The sequence below is a fragment of the Anthonomus grandis genome, chromosome 20 (assembly GCF_022605725.1).
Source record: "Anthonomus grandis grandis chromosome 20, icAntGran1.3, whole genome shotgun sequence".
NCBI classification, from domain to species: domain Eukaryota; kingdom Metazoa; phylum Arthropoda; class Insecta; order Coleoptera; family Curculionidae; genus Anthonomus; species Anthonomus grandis.
Window position 1 is genome coordinate 1,067,738 of NC_065565.1, and position 15,208 is coordinate 1,082,945.

At 33.1% G+C, this 15,208-nt stretch overlaps 1 long non-coding RNA gene across 2 annotated transcripts in view; it reads right to left on the reverse strand.

The window, feature by feature from the left end:
- Nucleotides 1–361: 361 nt before the first annotated feature.
- LOC126747836 (uncharacterized) overlaps nt 362–15,208 on the reverse strand; it is a 33,801-nt gene continuing 18,954 nt past the window's right edge. The window contains exons 3-5 of one of the 2 annotated variants that reach the window (XR_007664431.1): nt 13,420–13,553; nt 12,129–12,266; nt 362–12,074 (exon numbers count right to left, since the gene is read on the reverse strand). This is a non-coding gene — a long non-coding RNA (uncharacterized LOC126747836). Of the gene's footprint in view, nt 12,075–12,128; nt 12,273–13,419; nt 13,554–15,208 lie in introns of both variants that reach the window. The other variant, XR_007664430.1, reaches the window with a different exon arrangement.

Sequence of the window (15,208 nt, forward strand, 5' to 3'; positions counted from 1 at the left end):
TTCTTTAACGCTTCGATTTTGTATTTCTATTAAAGCAGCTTCTATTAAAGTTCTAATAAAGTAGCGGGTTTCACTTTGCTGAAAAATTATATTGTTAACGCTCTTGTTATGCTCCATAAATTCGCCACAAAAATAGTGACAAAGTACAAAATTAAAGCACAATAAAAATTAATGGGAAAATCCTGAAACCGAAGCATTTGATTTTCTGTTACATCCAATTGGTTTCTAGGTGTCGTAGAAAACTATCCTCCATTCCATTTATATGTATATTCTCCCTATTGATCTCGTCACTTATATTTCCTCAATCCAGTAGCCAAATAAAGTATTGAAACTATAAGGGTTGAAAAATTAAAACACAAAATCCAGTAGTAACCTTTTATTAGTTTATCCCATTATTATTAAATAAGAGGCAGAATGTTGAATGAACTTTCACAAGCCGAAAATGATACCTGCGTTTGCGGAGAATAATTATTAATAGAAGAGAATAATAATTAATAGTTCAGACGGGACAAAAATATGGTCGCTTCATTGGTGTGCGCTATTTTTAAATTTTTTTGAAGGCAATAAAAAAACTTTATTTAAATCCTTGCATTTTAAATATTTTACTTTAAATATTGCATAAAAATAAAATGCCTAAAAAACTGCGAAAGTGAATTTGGGTGTTTAATAGACTGAAAATAATTTAAGATACTAATTTTAGTAACAAATAAAAAAATGATATTCTGCTATTTTACTGCTATAGGAAAATTTCTCTACATACGACTTTTCTAGCATCTTTATAGAACACAAAACTATCGGCGCTGTTTTAACAAGTGTTTTTTTTACCCTAGAAGCTTACGGGACCCGGGAGTGAATAGGGGTGTTGGGTAAGGTAAATTACCTATAAAATAGAGTGAAACAGCATCTGTACTACATGCCTAAATACAAAAAGCAGCTACAGGGACATTCACCTACAAATATAAGCAAACTACAGAAAATTATTTTTATATGGGAAAGAGGGTTGAAGCAATCCAGGACCTGAAGTTTTGTCGACTCTAAGTATTTCCGATTTTGCAATATTTTAAAATTTAAGCAGAAAGAGTACTTTGAAACGAATAGATTAAGAGAAAAAAAATGCAGATTATTCACATACGACGCTAAAAGATAATATTCAATTCCTTTAAAATATGCTTAAAATAGGGATTATTATCAATTACTCTGTCAAACTTTTGATTTATGCAGAATCATTTTAATTTTGTTTTAAGTTTATTAAGTAGAGCAAAAAACATTGCTTTATTAAGAAGGGCCTAAAAAAGCCTTTTTTTTAATTATTAAATTATATCTCTTTAAACTAGATTTGCTAACGTTTACCAAAAACAAAAATTTCCCAAAACTATTTAAGGGGAAGTACCCTTTGAGGTTTGGGAGAGGGTGGTGCTTATCCATCGAAAATATTTTTTGGTGATCACCAGATGCACCAGGAGTATTACTAAAAAAAACTTACTGTATAAGTAAATACTTTTACTATTATTAGGTGACACATTGCTGAACACATAATTTTTGCAGAAAAAACTTTAGAAAATTATCTTTTCGCTATAAATAAATTATCTGCGTCACAAAACACTTCATAAGGCAATTTTTGGATTTATAGCTGCTGTAGCCCTATACCTCGATCTACTGTGCGTCGTTCAGATCGATGTTGATTCGATCAGTCAGTGGTGTTTTCCGTGATGGACCCAGAAATTTATTGTACTTATAGAAGAAAAACCCCCTTTATACGATAAAGCTAGAAATGAATATAGCGATAGGAATGTAAAAAAAAAAACTCTGGCAGGAAGTGGGTGAAGCAGTGGTGCCAAACTGGAATGAACTTACTCCACAGGAGAAAAAAAATGAAGGTAGGCGATATAGTCGCCTTCGTTCAAAGGTCACCACGTAATATGAATCAAATTGAAAAATCAGTGGCTGCCAAAATGTTATTTCCTTGAGAGTTTGACAATACATTGACGCCGTCATGTGACATATTAAAGCCGCGTATACACCTTAGATCATAATTATTAACTGACGTGATGCCTTTAACGTCGTAAAAATGTCTGCGGAATACTACGTATCCGAGATTCGACATGTAAAACATACGTTGGTTATTTCCTTTCATGACGTGAAAAAGCCTATAAGTATAAAGCCCTATACGGTATACGGTATATGCCTAGAATCCCCGATATTCTGCTAAGTTGCCAGACATAATACAGTGAGGTTTCGATAAACCGAATTGCGATAATCCGGATTCCTCGGTTATCCGAATCAAGAATTTTTCCAATTATGTACTTTGTAATCCGGATTTTATATGATTTGGTTATCCGGATCGCGAACGATGCTTTTTCAGCGGCTGTGATTGGATTATTTTGCTCGCATGATTGTAGCAAGGAACGCTTTATTCCAGCTTATTACTTGTTATTAGTCGCTTGACCATTACGTGTATAGGATAGTGTAGGGATGGCTCCAAAACTGAAACACGTGGCTTTAACTATTCAGCAGAAATATGATATAGTTCAAAAGAAAGAATATATAGCTAAAAATTTAGCTATGGAATATAACGTTGGAACATCGACAATATCAGACATCAAGAAGCATTCTGATAAGATAGAAGAGTAAGTTTTTATTGTTTTTTTTTTCTGAGAGATAAAGTTGTGTGACAGATAAAAATGTGGACGCATGACATTTTATTTTAAAAGTTTTGACTTGCATGGACGAGTTTTTATGATAAAAGATAAATTGCATGCATGTTTATATGTGGGGGGTTTTTCAAGTTGTTTTTTTTTTGTATTTACGGAATTGGTTTTTAATTCAAAGGCAGAGGCATGCTGTTATAACCTCAGATATACTATCCGAAAAGGCTAAACAGCTTTATCAAAAACATTATGGATAACAAATTTCTTGCAAGTAGAGGGTGGCTAACAAATTTTAAAAAGCGACATGGCTTGCGTTGTCTAAAAGTGAGTGGCGAAAAACTAAGCAATAACCCAGAAGCCGTTGAGCCATTTTTAGTAGAGCTCCAAGATAAGATTAAAGAACTTAATTTATCGCCCCGGCAAATTTACAATGCTGATGAATCAGCACTATTTTGGAAAATGTTGCCTGACCGAACGTTGGCACATATTAAAGAAAAATCTGCCCCAGGCCGAAAAATTTGTAAAGAAAGAATAACTTTTTTGGTATGTACCAATGGAGATGATAGCCACAAACTAAACTTGTTAGTTATTGGAAAGGCTAAGAACCCTAGATCATTTAAGAATGTTCAGATTCCACTTGAATACACGTCAACTAAGAACTCTTGGATGACATCTGCTTTATTTAAACAATGGTTTCACGAATCGTTTGTAAACCAAGTGAAAACTTTTCTACAAAGTCGAAACCTGGAAGAAAGGGCTTTGTTGATTGTTGATAATGCGCCTTCTCATGCAACAAAAGAAGAATTAGTTAGTGAAGATGGAAATATAGTGACAATGTTTTTGCCTCCCAACTGCACAGCATTAATCCAACCAAAATGTTGTCCGTTTAACAAAGATGCATTACCGCAATAGTATTTTGGCTACCATTATTTCTTCAGATGAACAAGACATTACCAAAAGCTTAAAGTCAGTGACTCTTAAAGATGCTATGTTTATTTTAAATGATGCGTGGAGCAAAATTCCTTCAAAGACCATAGAAAAATGCTGGCGCAATATTTTATCAAAAACCACCCAAGCTGTTTCATCTGATACAGAGTATGATTCCGACGATTTGATGCCACTAAGTGTATTGAAGGAAAAAATTGGCCAACAAAACTTAACCGATAACATTCAAGATAATATATCTGGCATGCTTAATCAACTAGGAGGAAAAGAAACTTCATTTATACATTTGGATGTAAATCAGTGGATTGATGCAGATGAGGAGCTAGTTCCAGACTTAGCAAGTGGTGAGAATTCAGAAGAAGAGGTGGAAATTGTTCCTGAACTTAAAAATACTGTGAAGCATCAGGATGCAGTTAAGAGTTTCAATGTGTGTCTGCAATGGGCGGAAGAAAATGACGTGGAACTGCCAGAACTTGTCACCTTAAGGAGGCTGAGAGAAACAGCAGTGATAAAAAATTTAAAAACCTGTAGGCAGACCCAAATTACACATTTTTTTACTAACCCAAACTAATGTTATTGTCATAAAAAAATTGACCTACTGTATGTGTTATGGCTGCATTTAAGTACGTTATGTACATACATACATATGTATTTATATGTATATTACCCAATAATTTTCTATTCGTTATAAAGAATGTGTTTGTTTTATTTTAAATAAAGAAAATTTGATAAAACACCATTTCCATGTTTTTAATTTAATAATTATAATAGGTTAATATTATATAACAATATAACATAATTAATATAACAATATCCTCAATTTCAACATAGTGTTTCGGTAATCCGGATTTTTTGCTAATCCGGATCAGCGTTGTTTTTATTGATCCGGATTATCGAGACCTCACTGTAGTTACTTTTCTTTTTTGAAAAATTGTCCGAAATAGACGGAATTCTCAATAACAATTTTTCTTTACGCAATACTATCCAAATCTAAGCATTTTACATTTTTTTATGAGAGCAAAAATGCCTCCCTAGCCTTTCATTAAAATTGTACGTATTTCATTTAAAAATGATTGTTACCTAAATTTTTGAGAAATTAGTATACGATATAGCATGACCCTATCTATGTATGTGCATAACATACTAATTTGTCGATTTCAGGGCACAACGTCTAATTTTTAACGATTATTTGATCTTGTCTTCTTCTTTGTTTATGTGTGATTGTGTTTTTTTGTAATAATTATTGGGAAACTATACATTTTGGTATAATGACAAACAATTAATTTGTATTGTGTGTGATGCAGTGCAGTCAGAGACCAGAAAACTACTTTCTTTGTTTAAAGGCAAGTTCATGTTACAATCTCACTTTTAAAATGACATTTTAATTTTATGATTTATTATTTGTCGTTCGACCCAATTTATACGTTGATGCACAGAAAATTTAAAAAGTTGTGTTATCTTGTCTTTTATATCAGTTAAAAGTCAAAAAAAGATAAAAAATTACTAAAAAAAAAATGGAAAATGCGCCGGGCATATCTATCTCCCAGCGCATCCACCAATTTATTTACTTAGCTTTGTTTAAAAAAAATTTTTTTGTACTTTTTAATCATACCTAAATAATAAACGAAATGCAAAAAGAAAACTAATTATTTTGATAACGAAAAAGAAAATAAGGGATTGCTTAGAATGTACAAGAAGAAGTAGCTAAAGCGCTTGGAATAAGTTTAAGAATGGTGCAAAAGGTTCTATATGAAAACAAGAACAATCTTATTTCCAAGCAAGAAACAAAGTGTAAAAGGAGGAAGCCGAAGACTGAAGATTTAAGTGAATGTGTAAAAATGAAGTAACAAATTTGACTAAAAAAAGAAACTAATTATAACTATCATTATAACTAACAGAGTCGGATAACCTTTTCGTCATTTTCCGAATCTTCTTCAAATGGAGCAATGATCAATGGTTCAACTTGGATATCGAGTACTTTTTCTCTCTTCCACCAGGTTCTAATAATGTTTTCTGTGTGATCCACTGATTTCCGCCAATACTCCTTTGTGATGTGATTCAATGCCTCATTCCAAACAGCGTCAACCTGGTCAGATCTAAGCCCAGCACCCACATGCTTCTCATAATGAGATTTTGACCCTGCCCATATAAGCTCAATGGCATTAAACTGACAATGGTATGGTGCAACACCCACTCAAAGACAAGGCCTTAGTGCTTGGCGCGTGACGTCATCGATGTGGGCCACCGATTTTTAAAAACCAAGGGATTCATATGCTAATATCTCAATATTTGGCTTATTTTAAAAAATGCTAGGAATAGAATAGAGTTCAGGACACATTCAAAGGTATGTTTTAGTTCTGGTTGAATGTCAGGTTAAATATTATGGTGTAATATTAAATGCAGACTCCCAACTCCTCTACATCTGCGCCAAAATTCAACATATGTATTTAGGTATTTTTTTATACCACCAAGTGGTAAAAAATGTTATGTTATATACACACAAATACATATATTGACTTTAAAAGCTTAAAAAGTTTATCATACTCCAGTTCATGTAATTTTTTAATTGCAGAAAAAGAAGCACATTTTTTCTTCGAGGTGTCAAAATCAGGAAAATAAAATTTTTGGTCTAGTTTAGAGTTAAGCCAATTATTAAATACACATTTAAGTAAGTGAACTGTGTCAAATAGGTAAAATAATGGTCTCTGATTATCTATGGGATGAGGATAAACAATGCTAAGTTGGTCTGCAGTTGAAAAATGACTAATGGCATTATTATCACACTATTAAAAAACTCTGTACCCAATCTCCTCTAAATTTTCAATAATTGTCTTAATAAAATTATAAAGTATGTGTGATGTAATTTTGGAGATGGGAGCTATGTGAACTACTTTCTTAAAGCTGGAATACACACTTGTAATCATAAAAGTAAATGCCGTTAAAGCTAGAGACTTATTATTGACTGATGTTCCAGTGATATTACCGCCTTTATAGTCCATGTAAGGGTCAATATGAATTTCATCAAAAAGTAGTGTCACAAATCTCTCATGATCCTTTAGTAAACTAAACACATTTCGGGCATAAGTTAAAAACATTTTTTTTTCATCTATGTGGGGATCGGTCATGTGTTTGTTACAAATACCCATTATAGTTTGAGGATGTGGTAAAATTAGGGATCCATAATCTGTTAAATACTTGTACGCATGACGACTAATAGTATAGATTATAGAAGTCAAAATTATTGTACTACTTGAATATCTGTACCTTTCCTTTACAGTTGTAAGCAAAGCTAATTGTTCACAAATAAAATCTAAAGAATGCACTATTTTGTTGTCTTCAATGTTTTTAAAACTTTTTAGTATGTTTGACACAAAATCGAACACACCTTTCATTTTATTAATGTCATTTGATGGTTTGGCATGATCGAGAATAGTATTGCCAAGGGTATTGGTAGCAGTCTCGGTATAGCAGTATTTGGATTTAAGTCACAGTCGGGGTTGTCATTATTGGTAACATTTTCCTCCAAAGGCAGGGTAATAATAGTAAGGTCTATTGCTTCAAGTATTGCATATAAATCATCTAAACTATATGAAGGGAAGTATATGGAGTTTTAAATTTTGATGTTAAAACACAAACTGGCTCGCTATATAAAAAAGTTTCAAAAGTTTCAGCCGTGGTTTTAGTAATTCTATTGTAAAAATTTTTACCTGTGTTGGAATCTTGAACTTAATATGTATAATAAAATGTATAATAAAGTACTCTTTATTATACTACCTTCAGGAAAATGAGCTTCACATACTTAGGTGTTGTTTGTGGGCTCAAAGTCATCTCTGTGTATGGCTTTTACCCATTTTCCCCTTAGATTTGTATCCTTAGGAAAACCGAAGACATGCACTTTAGGTCCGTTTTTATAGTTTCCGTTACAACCCGGAACACAACACATTTAAGGCATATTTACACTCTGGTATTAACTACAAGCCGAACTAGGAGAAAAACATTAAATTAAACACGAACTTAAGTATTAAAGTCTGATATAAACAAATAAAACCGCCACCGAGAACCGGTTTTTCCGAGGATTTTTCTAGTCCGAAATTACGATTTTGCGATTTAAAAGTACGCGAAGAGTTTACATAAATAAAACATACACGTTTCGCGGAAATAAACAGTTCCGATTTTAGAAAAAAACACAAAAATGAGCTAATGTTTACTGCGGACCTCGTCAGAAATACCGGCAACCACAGAACATAAATATAAACAACCTAACCTCTCGTTTCGTCAGGTGGCACAACTAGTAGATGTGCCGTTGTCAGATTTATATAGAAAGAACTCCTATTGGCAAGTAGCTATTTACATCTGTGGTATTAGATAAATGATAAAATTTGAAAAAATGGAAGTTTAAATTATAAAAAGAGAAATAAGGATGCACTCTTTTTTTTTAACTAAATTGTAAAGTAAGAGCAGTTAAAGATATAGATTTAATTGTTTTAAGATAGTAATAGAGCATCCTAACGTTCACGGCAATCTGCAAAGTCTGGCAGCGTTGCAGGCAGTCTTCCGTGGACGAACAACGGCAGCGTCAACAGCTGAATTCACGCGAAAATCAACCAGAAGTGCATGGCCCAAACGTGTGACGTCACGAGCAACATTTTTTGGAGCGCTTTGTCCTTTTGTAGAGGTGTTATTGTATGGTGGCAATCTTAAAACTTCATGGCCATATTCACGTACTATTTCGTCAACAGCGTAGATTTTTGGTCTTTTCAGCGATTTTGCAATTGAAAGAAGTTCGGATTTTAGCATATATGGCAAGGGATTCTGATTTTCTTTTACTAACCATTCATAAATTTCGCTTTTTCTATAACTTCCATTTGGTTGTTTATTCAAAATTCTTGAATGATACGACGCATTGTCTAATACTATTAAGGAAGGTTCTTGCAAGTTCGGTATTAACTGTTCCTTTAACCATTTTCCAAACATTTCGCAATTCATATTGTCATGATAATCCATACTTTTAGACTTAGAAGAAAAAATTAAACTTCAACCGGGAACGAATCCCGTTGAAGACCCGGCGTGTAAATTAATAAATCGTTTTCCCTGACCACATCCTTTTTTTCTTTTCACACTTTTCACAGATTCATCTTGCCAAGATTTTATTCCACTCCTGTTTGAAAATATCCAAGTTTCATCTAAGAATACCACTTCCCTTAACTTTAATTTTTATTTTGTGTATATTGTCTTAAAAATCCTATTCGTTGGCTCACAATATTTGGTAGTTCACACAAATATCTTCTATTGCAGTCTTTTTTATAGCGAAAATCTATGCTTTTAATTAATTTTGATAAAGCAGAAAGTCCAATTTCCAAAGTGCCGCGTTGCTTTAAAACATCCCTCAGAAATGGCAGCGTTATATTTGTTTTTAGCCTATATAGTTCATAAATCCTATCCCTTACTTCCATTTTTACACATTCACTTAAATCTTCAGTCTTCGGCTTCTTCCTTATACACTTTTTTTCCTTCTTGGGAATAAGATCGTTCTTGTTTTCATATACAACCTTTTGCACCATTCTTAAACTAATTCCAAGCGCTTTAGCTACTTCTTTTTGTACATTCTTAGGCAACCCTTTATTTTCTTTTTCGTTCTCGAAGTAATTAATAACATTAAGTACCATTTTTTTGGCTTGAGGATTTAGAAATCCACAAAAAGGCTTTTTCTTTTCCATAATTTGAAATTTAAATTATCTTGTAACAAATAATGTCATCCGTCAATCGAAACGAGACAGGCATGTTTGTTATGAAAGTAATTGTTTTAGAACCACTAACATTTATCATTTTATCTTCTTTTGATACATTAACGCTGCATATATCTGTTTCGTTTATCTGATGCGTTGTAGTTAAACGTTGTTGCGCAAATTGAAATGAGACGTAACTACAAAAGTTTGTCGTTGATAATCCAATACACCCGCACGATAAGAGCGATTTTGACTATAGTACAAATTTCATTCAACTGAAGAATATGAGGCACAAGTTTCCACCCCATATAAGATAACTAGTCTTATTTTGTAATAAATAATCTTACGCAATCAATACACTTCAAATTTTATCATACTGCCAAGGAATAAATCCTGATAGTGAAGTGAAATAGCTAGCAAAGAAATCCCGTACCCGCAGACCTGTTCCTGTACCTCGGATATTACGAGTAGGAAGATTTTCAAAAGGACACGTGTACAAAGTGTCTTCAAATTGTATTTCATCCTTCTGTCAAACATAATTCTAAAGTACACAACAGACTTTAACCCCTTTCCACTCCAGGTATCCACTATTTCGATATTTCTATTAAGGCCGGCACGTACCAAGTTATCCACATATGGATATCGTCCCTATTTGCTTGCAAATAGATTTTATATGACGGTAATACGAGTATTACTATATTATTTCGTCTGGTGTAGGATATAATATTTTATCCCAAAATAAACCGGTTCACAAAGTTTCATACATTTGTTGTTTTTGTTAGTTTCGAATTAGCCTCGCTGGTATACGCCTGAATTAGTGCGTTTTATAATATTTGGCGGGAATGTTAGTTTTTAACGTTGTTCTGCATACTTTTGTCTTTGATATTGTACTAACACCTTACAAAGGACATTATGAACGTGGACAATCATTCTGTAAGCGATAGTGATGATTTGGACTACCAAATGAGTGATAATTTGATGATAAGTGACTCGGATCCTTATTCGAACACTGACGAAGACGAAGAAATTGAAAATGTGTTTATGGACGACTGGCAAGTTTTAGGTGATCCATTTCCGATCAACTACCTGAACCAGTAAGTGGTTTTTCTTCTGACTACGATTTTAATCCTGCAATTGATTGGCAAGAATCTAAAAACCCAGTGAATTCCCTTGAGTGTTTTATGAGCCCAAATATTGTGTCCAAATTTTGCGAATGGACCAGCAAAAATATATTTCGGGAAAAATAATTCAAATACTGAATTTGATCTTCAATGGAAGAAGCTTGAAAAAGAGGAAATGTATATTTTTATTGCACTTTATTTTCCCACAGAACTCACTAAATGTCCTCGTAGAAAAGATTATTGGAGTAAAAGCATATTGTATTCTGGACCTAAAGTGTTTGATAAAACAATAATGAGCCAAAACAGATACATATCTTGAAATTTATTAGATTTTCTCCTCCGGAAGGGGCTAGGGCTCAAGCTCCCATGGGGACCTTTGCTTTGGCCTGCGCGTAGTCCAGACTTGATCAGGAAAAATATTTAGGTACTGTTGTACAGAGACTAAGACTTCTTCTTTTTTTATATTTTTTTTCAATTCGAGCGAACACACGATATGCAGGGAGAAAAGAATTCCCAACAACTGGAAAGATAATTTATAATTTCGAGACTGACTGAGGAGCCTTCTCACTAAGCCACATGGTACACATTAGAATTAAAGTAGAGTTTTTATTCTGATCTGCACATCCGTCAGCAACAAGTCTTACTTTTTTATTCCTAGTTGACAAAGTTTGTAAAATACAGCACTTGCTATTTCATTTGATCCCTTATGGTATTCGTCTTCAGTCCAAGCATAAATTGACACATTATTTTTAGTGAGGGGTGAGTGTGAACTGCCAGTAACAATGGTAAAATTGTAAATATAAAGCTGGCGGCTAGGAATTAGCCGCTGTCTGATTGGTCAGGAATCTTTGGTAGGACCTGATTCTTCTGGCAATCAAATGATATTGTAATTAGTTCAGGTTTTTCTTCTTTTAAATGGTCAAAGAAAGCCTTGGCGCGTAATTTATGTACATGTCTTTCCGTCATTAGTTTATTTTTTTTATTTTCGTTTTTCTAATTTTTTATTTCTTCTGTTAATTGGAGACGCACGGAACACACATCAGTGCGGGGTGAACCAAAGCCAATGTTGTAATTGGTATTAAATATCATTGCAACATAACTTTTTTTAACAAGGAGGGTTGGTATTTCGTTCATTTTTTGACAGTATAGTCTCCACATCTTTGAAATACTAAGTGTTGAAGGTAAATATTCGCGGTTAGTTCTGTTTTGCCAATAATAAGACTCAATTACCTTAAAACTTTCAATGAATTTCATTACTGACTCTATTTTCGCACCATATTTTCCAGAAATTCTGTCGCGACCCCTTGTTTCAGACGCCATTTTCCCGGATTCTTTAAACCTCTTTAATCCGATCTTTACCAACTGCCAAAATTTTAGTAAATGCATTCCTGCAAACTGGAACCAGTTTTAAACTATTGGCCTTGGGAATATTATAAACAACTGAAAAACTTCTTTTAGACGCGCCCTTTTCATTTTGGCTCCTTTTGCGTTTAATATCTCTAATCTATTTTAGTTTTGTGAACATAAAAAGTTTTATGAAAATTTGAAACATCGTACATTGACAATGAACTGCAACGATACGATTTTGTCACGTGTTTACATTTGGATACTCCGGCAAACTTTTATTCTTGTATCTAGAATATTGAATATTATGCAAAACACTGTCAATAAGTTAAAAAAAAACTTACCTCTTATTTTGCTCTCGTTTTCTCTTTACTTTACTTTACGTTTTCTCCTTTCTGGTTTAGCCACTCTTTTCCTTGCATAGAGAGGCGTCGTAGGTTTTATTGACTCTGTCAATTCCATTTCATAAGAGTTTTAGGCACCTAAAACTTATTATTTAATAAAAAAATTTGCAATAATTAAATAAAAGTACAAAATACTAATGTTCGAGTCCGTGAACAACGTTATACTAACAAACATCGTAAAAAATTCGTGCGTAAAATATAACGTAATTTGTTATGTGGACGCCGGGAGCGCCGTGATTGGTCGAAATGGATTTGTCGGTTTTTGTTACGACGCGTTGGATTTGACATTAGGATTTGGCGGATTTTGAAAATATTCTACTTTAAATTTCAACGTTAAATCTGCAGATTTTTATTATCTAAACAGTTCAAAACAATAATCTCGTTTTTGACCAAAAGTAAATTTGTCGGGTTTTGCTTCCATAGGATTCATATATATATCGAAGATATATCATTCGCCTTTTTATATATATATAATATACTCTTTTTTCTTCCGACCATAAACTACAGGAAAAAGGCGAATGATATATCTTCACCGGTCGATCCAAATAAAGATGACGAAGGTGAAGGGTTTGCTCAGACGGAAACTTCCAACGAAAGTCAAAGTCAGACAGTCGATCAAAGAAAACTAAGAAGACTAAAATGTCTTATGGAGAATCTTTACTCGAAATCCTCAAGCAGCACAATAGTGGCGAGATTGACGAGGATAAAAGTTTTCTATTATCACTGATCCCAGCATTTAAGAAGCTTAATGATAACAAAAAATTACAAGTCAAGATGGAATTTTTAGATGTCCTTTGAAAAGCGCAGCCTTCAGTGCCTGCAATTTCATCTGGTCCAGTGAGTAACTTGCACTACACATCTCTGCAAAATACTACTTTTATGTACAAATATTAGAGTACCATCATAGCTACTCAGATCCCTCGAGAAATAACTATAATTATAGAAATATTTAATTACCAATAAATATCTCAGAAGAATAGCTCGTTTAGGTGCTTGCTCATACACCGCATCCTCCATTCTAACATCAACCAACGATACACTAGCACAAAGTTCACAATCAGAACACTATGAATCACAGTAGCTACATGTTTCTATGATTTAACTTTTACCTTTAATTTGTTATTGTGAGAATATTTGTTATTGTGTTAATATATGTTATTGTGAGAGCGATGTTTCGTCACAAAAATATGTTATTGAATAAATGAATACTTTGCTCAACATATTTCCTTACCTTAATGCAACAGAGGAGTCTTCTATCAGGTGAGATGCAATTTCTGAATTTTGTATCTTGATAGCTTATAGTAACTTGAAAGTCCAATAATTTTTAACAGTTCGTCAAAACTTCCAATGCTCCTTCTGTAAAAGCTGAAAAATTTATTAGGGTACAACTTTAAATCCTCATCCAGCTTGTGAAATTGACCGTTTAGTAACCTAGTTGGCTTGTAATGGGATGAACCCAGTCAAATAATTAAAATATTAATAAAAAAAGCAACTTGGCAACGTTGAATACCTCTATGTTTACAATGCACGTATCGGATGTTGCCACTTTTCAAGTCACATAAGAGATACACAGAAAAATGCCACGAAGATTCAAAAACACTTTTTTCAATTAAACGAAAGATTAAAACTTGTGACTTAGTTTTGGGAAAAGCAGATAAGGGCAATTGTTTGGTTATTCTAGATAAAAAGGATTATCAAAATAAAGTATTACATTTTATTTCATCTAGCAAAAATTTTGAGGGGTTAATTAAAGATCCTAATACGACATATACTACCAATATGAAAAAACTATTAAGTTCTAAAAACACCTTTCAAGAATTATAATTATTATATGGTATGGTAAAAATTCACAGAAATAACTTTCCACTTAGACCAGTTGTTAGTTTTATAAACTCAGCTGCCTATTATTTAGCTATTTGGCTAAAATATTGCTTAAAAAATGCATTGTCGTTTTCTAGTCAATTTAGCATTTAAAACACTTATGAGCTAATTGACGATCTTAAAACAATTTCTTTGCCAGACAATTATTTTCTTGTCTCCTTTAACATAGTTAATCTTTTTCCCAGCATACCTAGAAACGAAGTAATAGCTATAATAGAAAATGGTTTATACAGGGTGTCCCAGCGAAAACGAAACAGAGCTATTTCCGGTATGAAAAAAAATTTTTTTTTCAAAAATCTCGGACACGTCGATTTTATTTTTGAGGGGGACAACTTTTCCTTACCAAGGCACCCTCATACCAGCAACCCCCTTCGAGGGGGTGGAATCACCCCTAGAATCCTAAATGGAAAGAGGGGTCGTATGATACCTTATTTTAAAGGTCTTTTAATTCTGAATATAACTGCCAAATTTTAAGTGGCTAAAATTATTTCTCTGGATAAAACAGCTTGTCAAAATTGCGGAAATAGCGAAAATGAAAAAGGTATTATGGACTCTTTTTTGGATAATATTTTTAAAAGAACAAGGAAATCCTATTTTCGAAGGGGTCACTTATTAATTAAGAGGCCACCTAATACCTGGAATCCTTTACGAGGGGTTGAAAGCACCCCTTAAATCTTAAACAGAAAGAGGGATCGTGTTATACCTTATGTTGAAAGCGTTTTCACTTTAAATTTAAATGGTGACTTCTGAGTGACTGATGGATTTCTTCTGGATATGAAAGCCAAATAAAATTCTGGAAAAAATGCTTTAAATAAACCTTTAACCTAAACCTTAACGATTAAAAATTTATTAGTATTGTTAATATTATTGTTATTACACCTTATCAGCATATCATAAATAAAAACAAAATACCAAATAAAATGCAAACACAAGTATCTGAAAAATTTATTTAGCTTGCTAAATATCATTGGTACTTTTTTCATAAAGCAGCATTTATTTAAATAGTTTTAAATTATTACCCAGTCTTTTACGTGTTGAAACACTGTTAGCAATGGTTTATTCTACTGCAGAGAGGGTTCAGATGATAGAGTTTTTCTTTCGGCATAACAATTGTGCCAATAGAACGGTACAAGAATTTA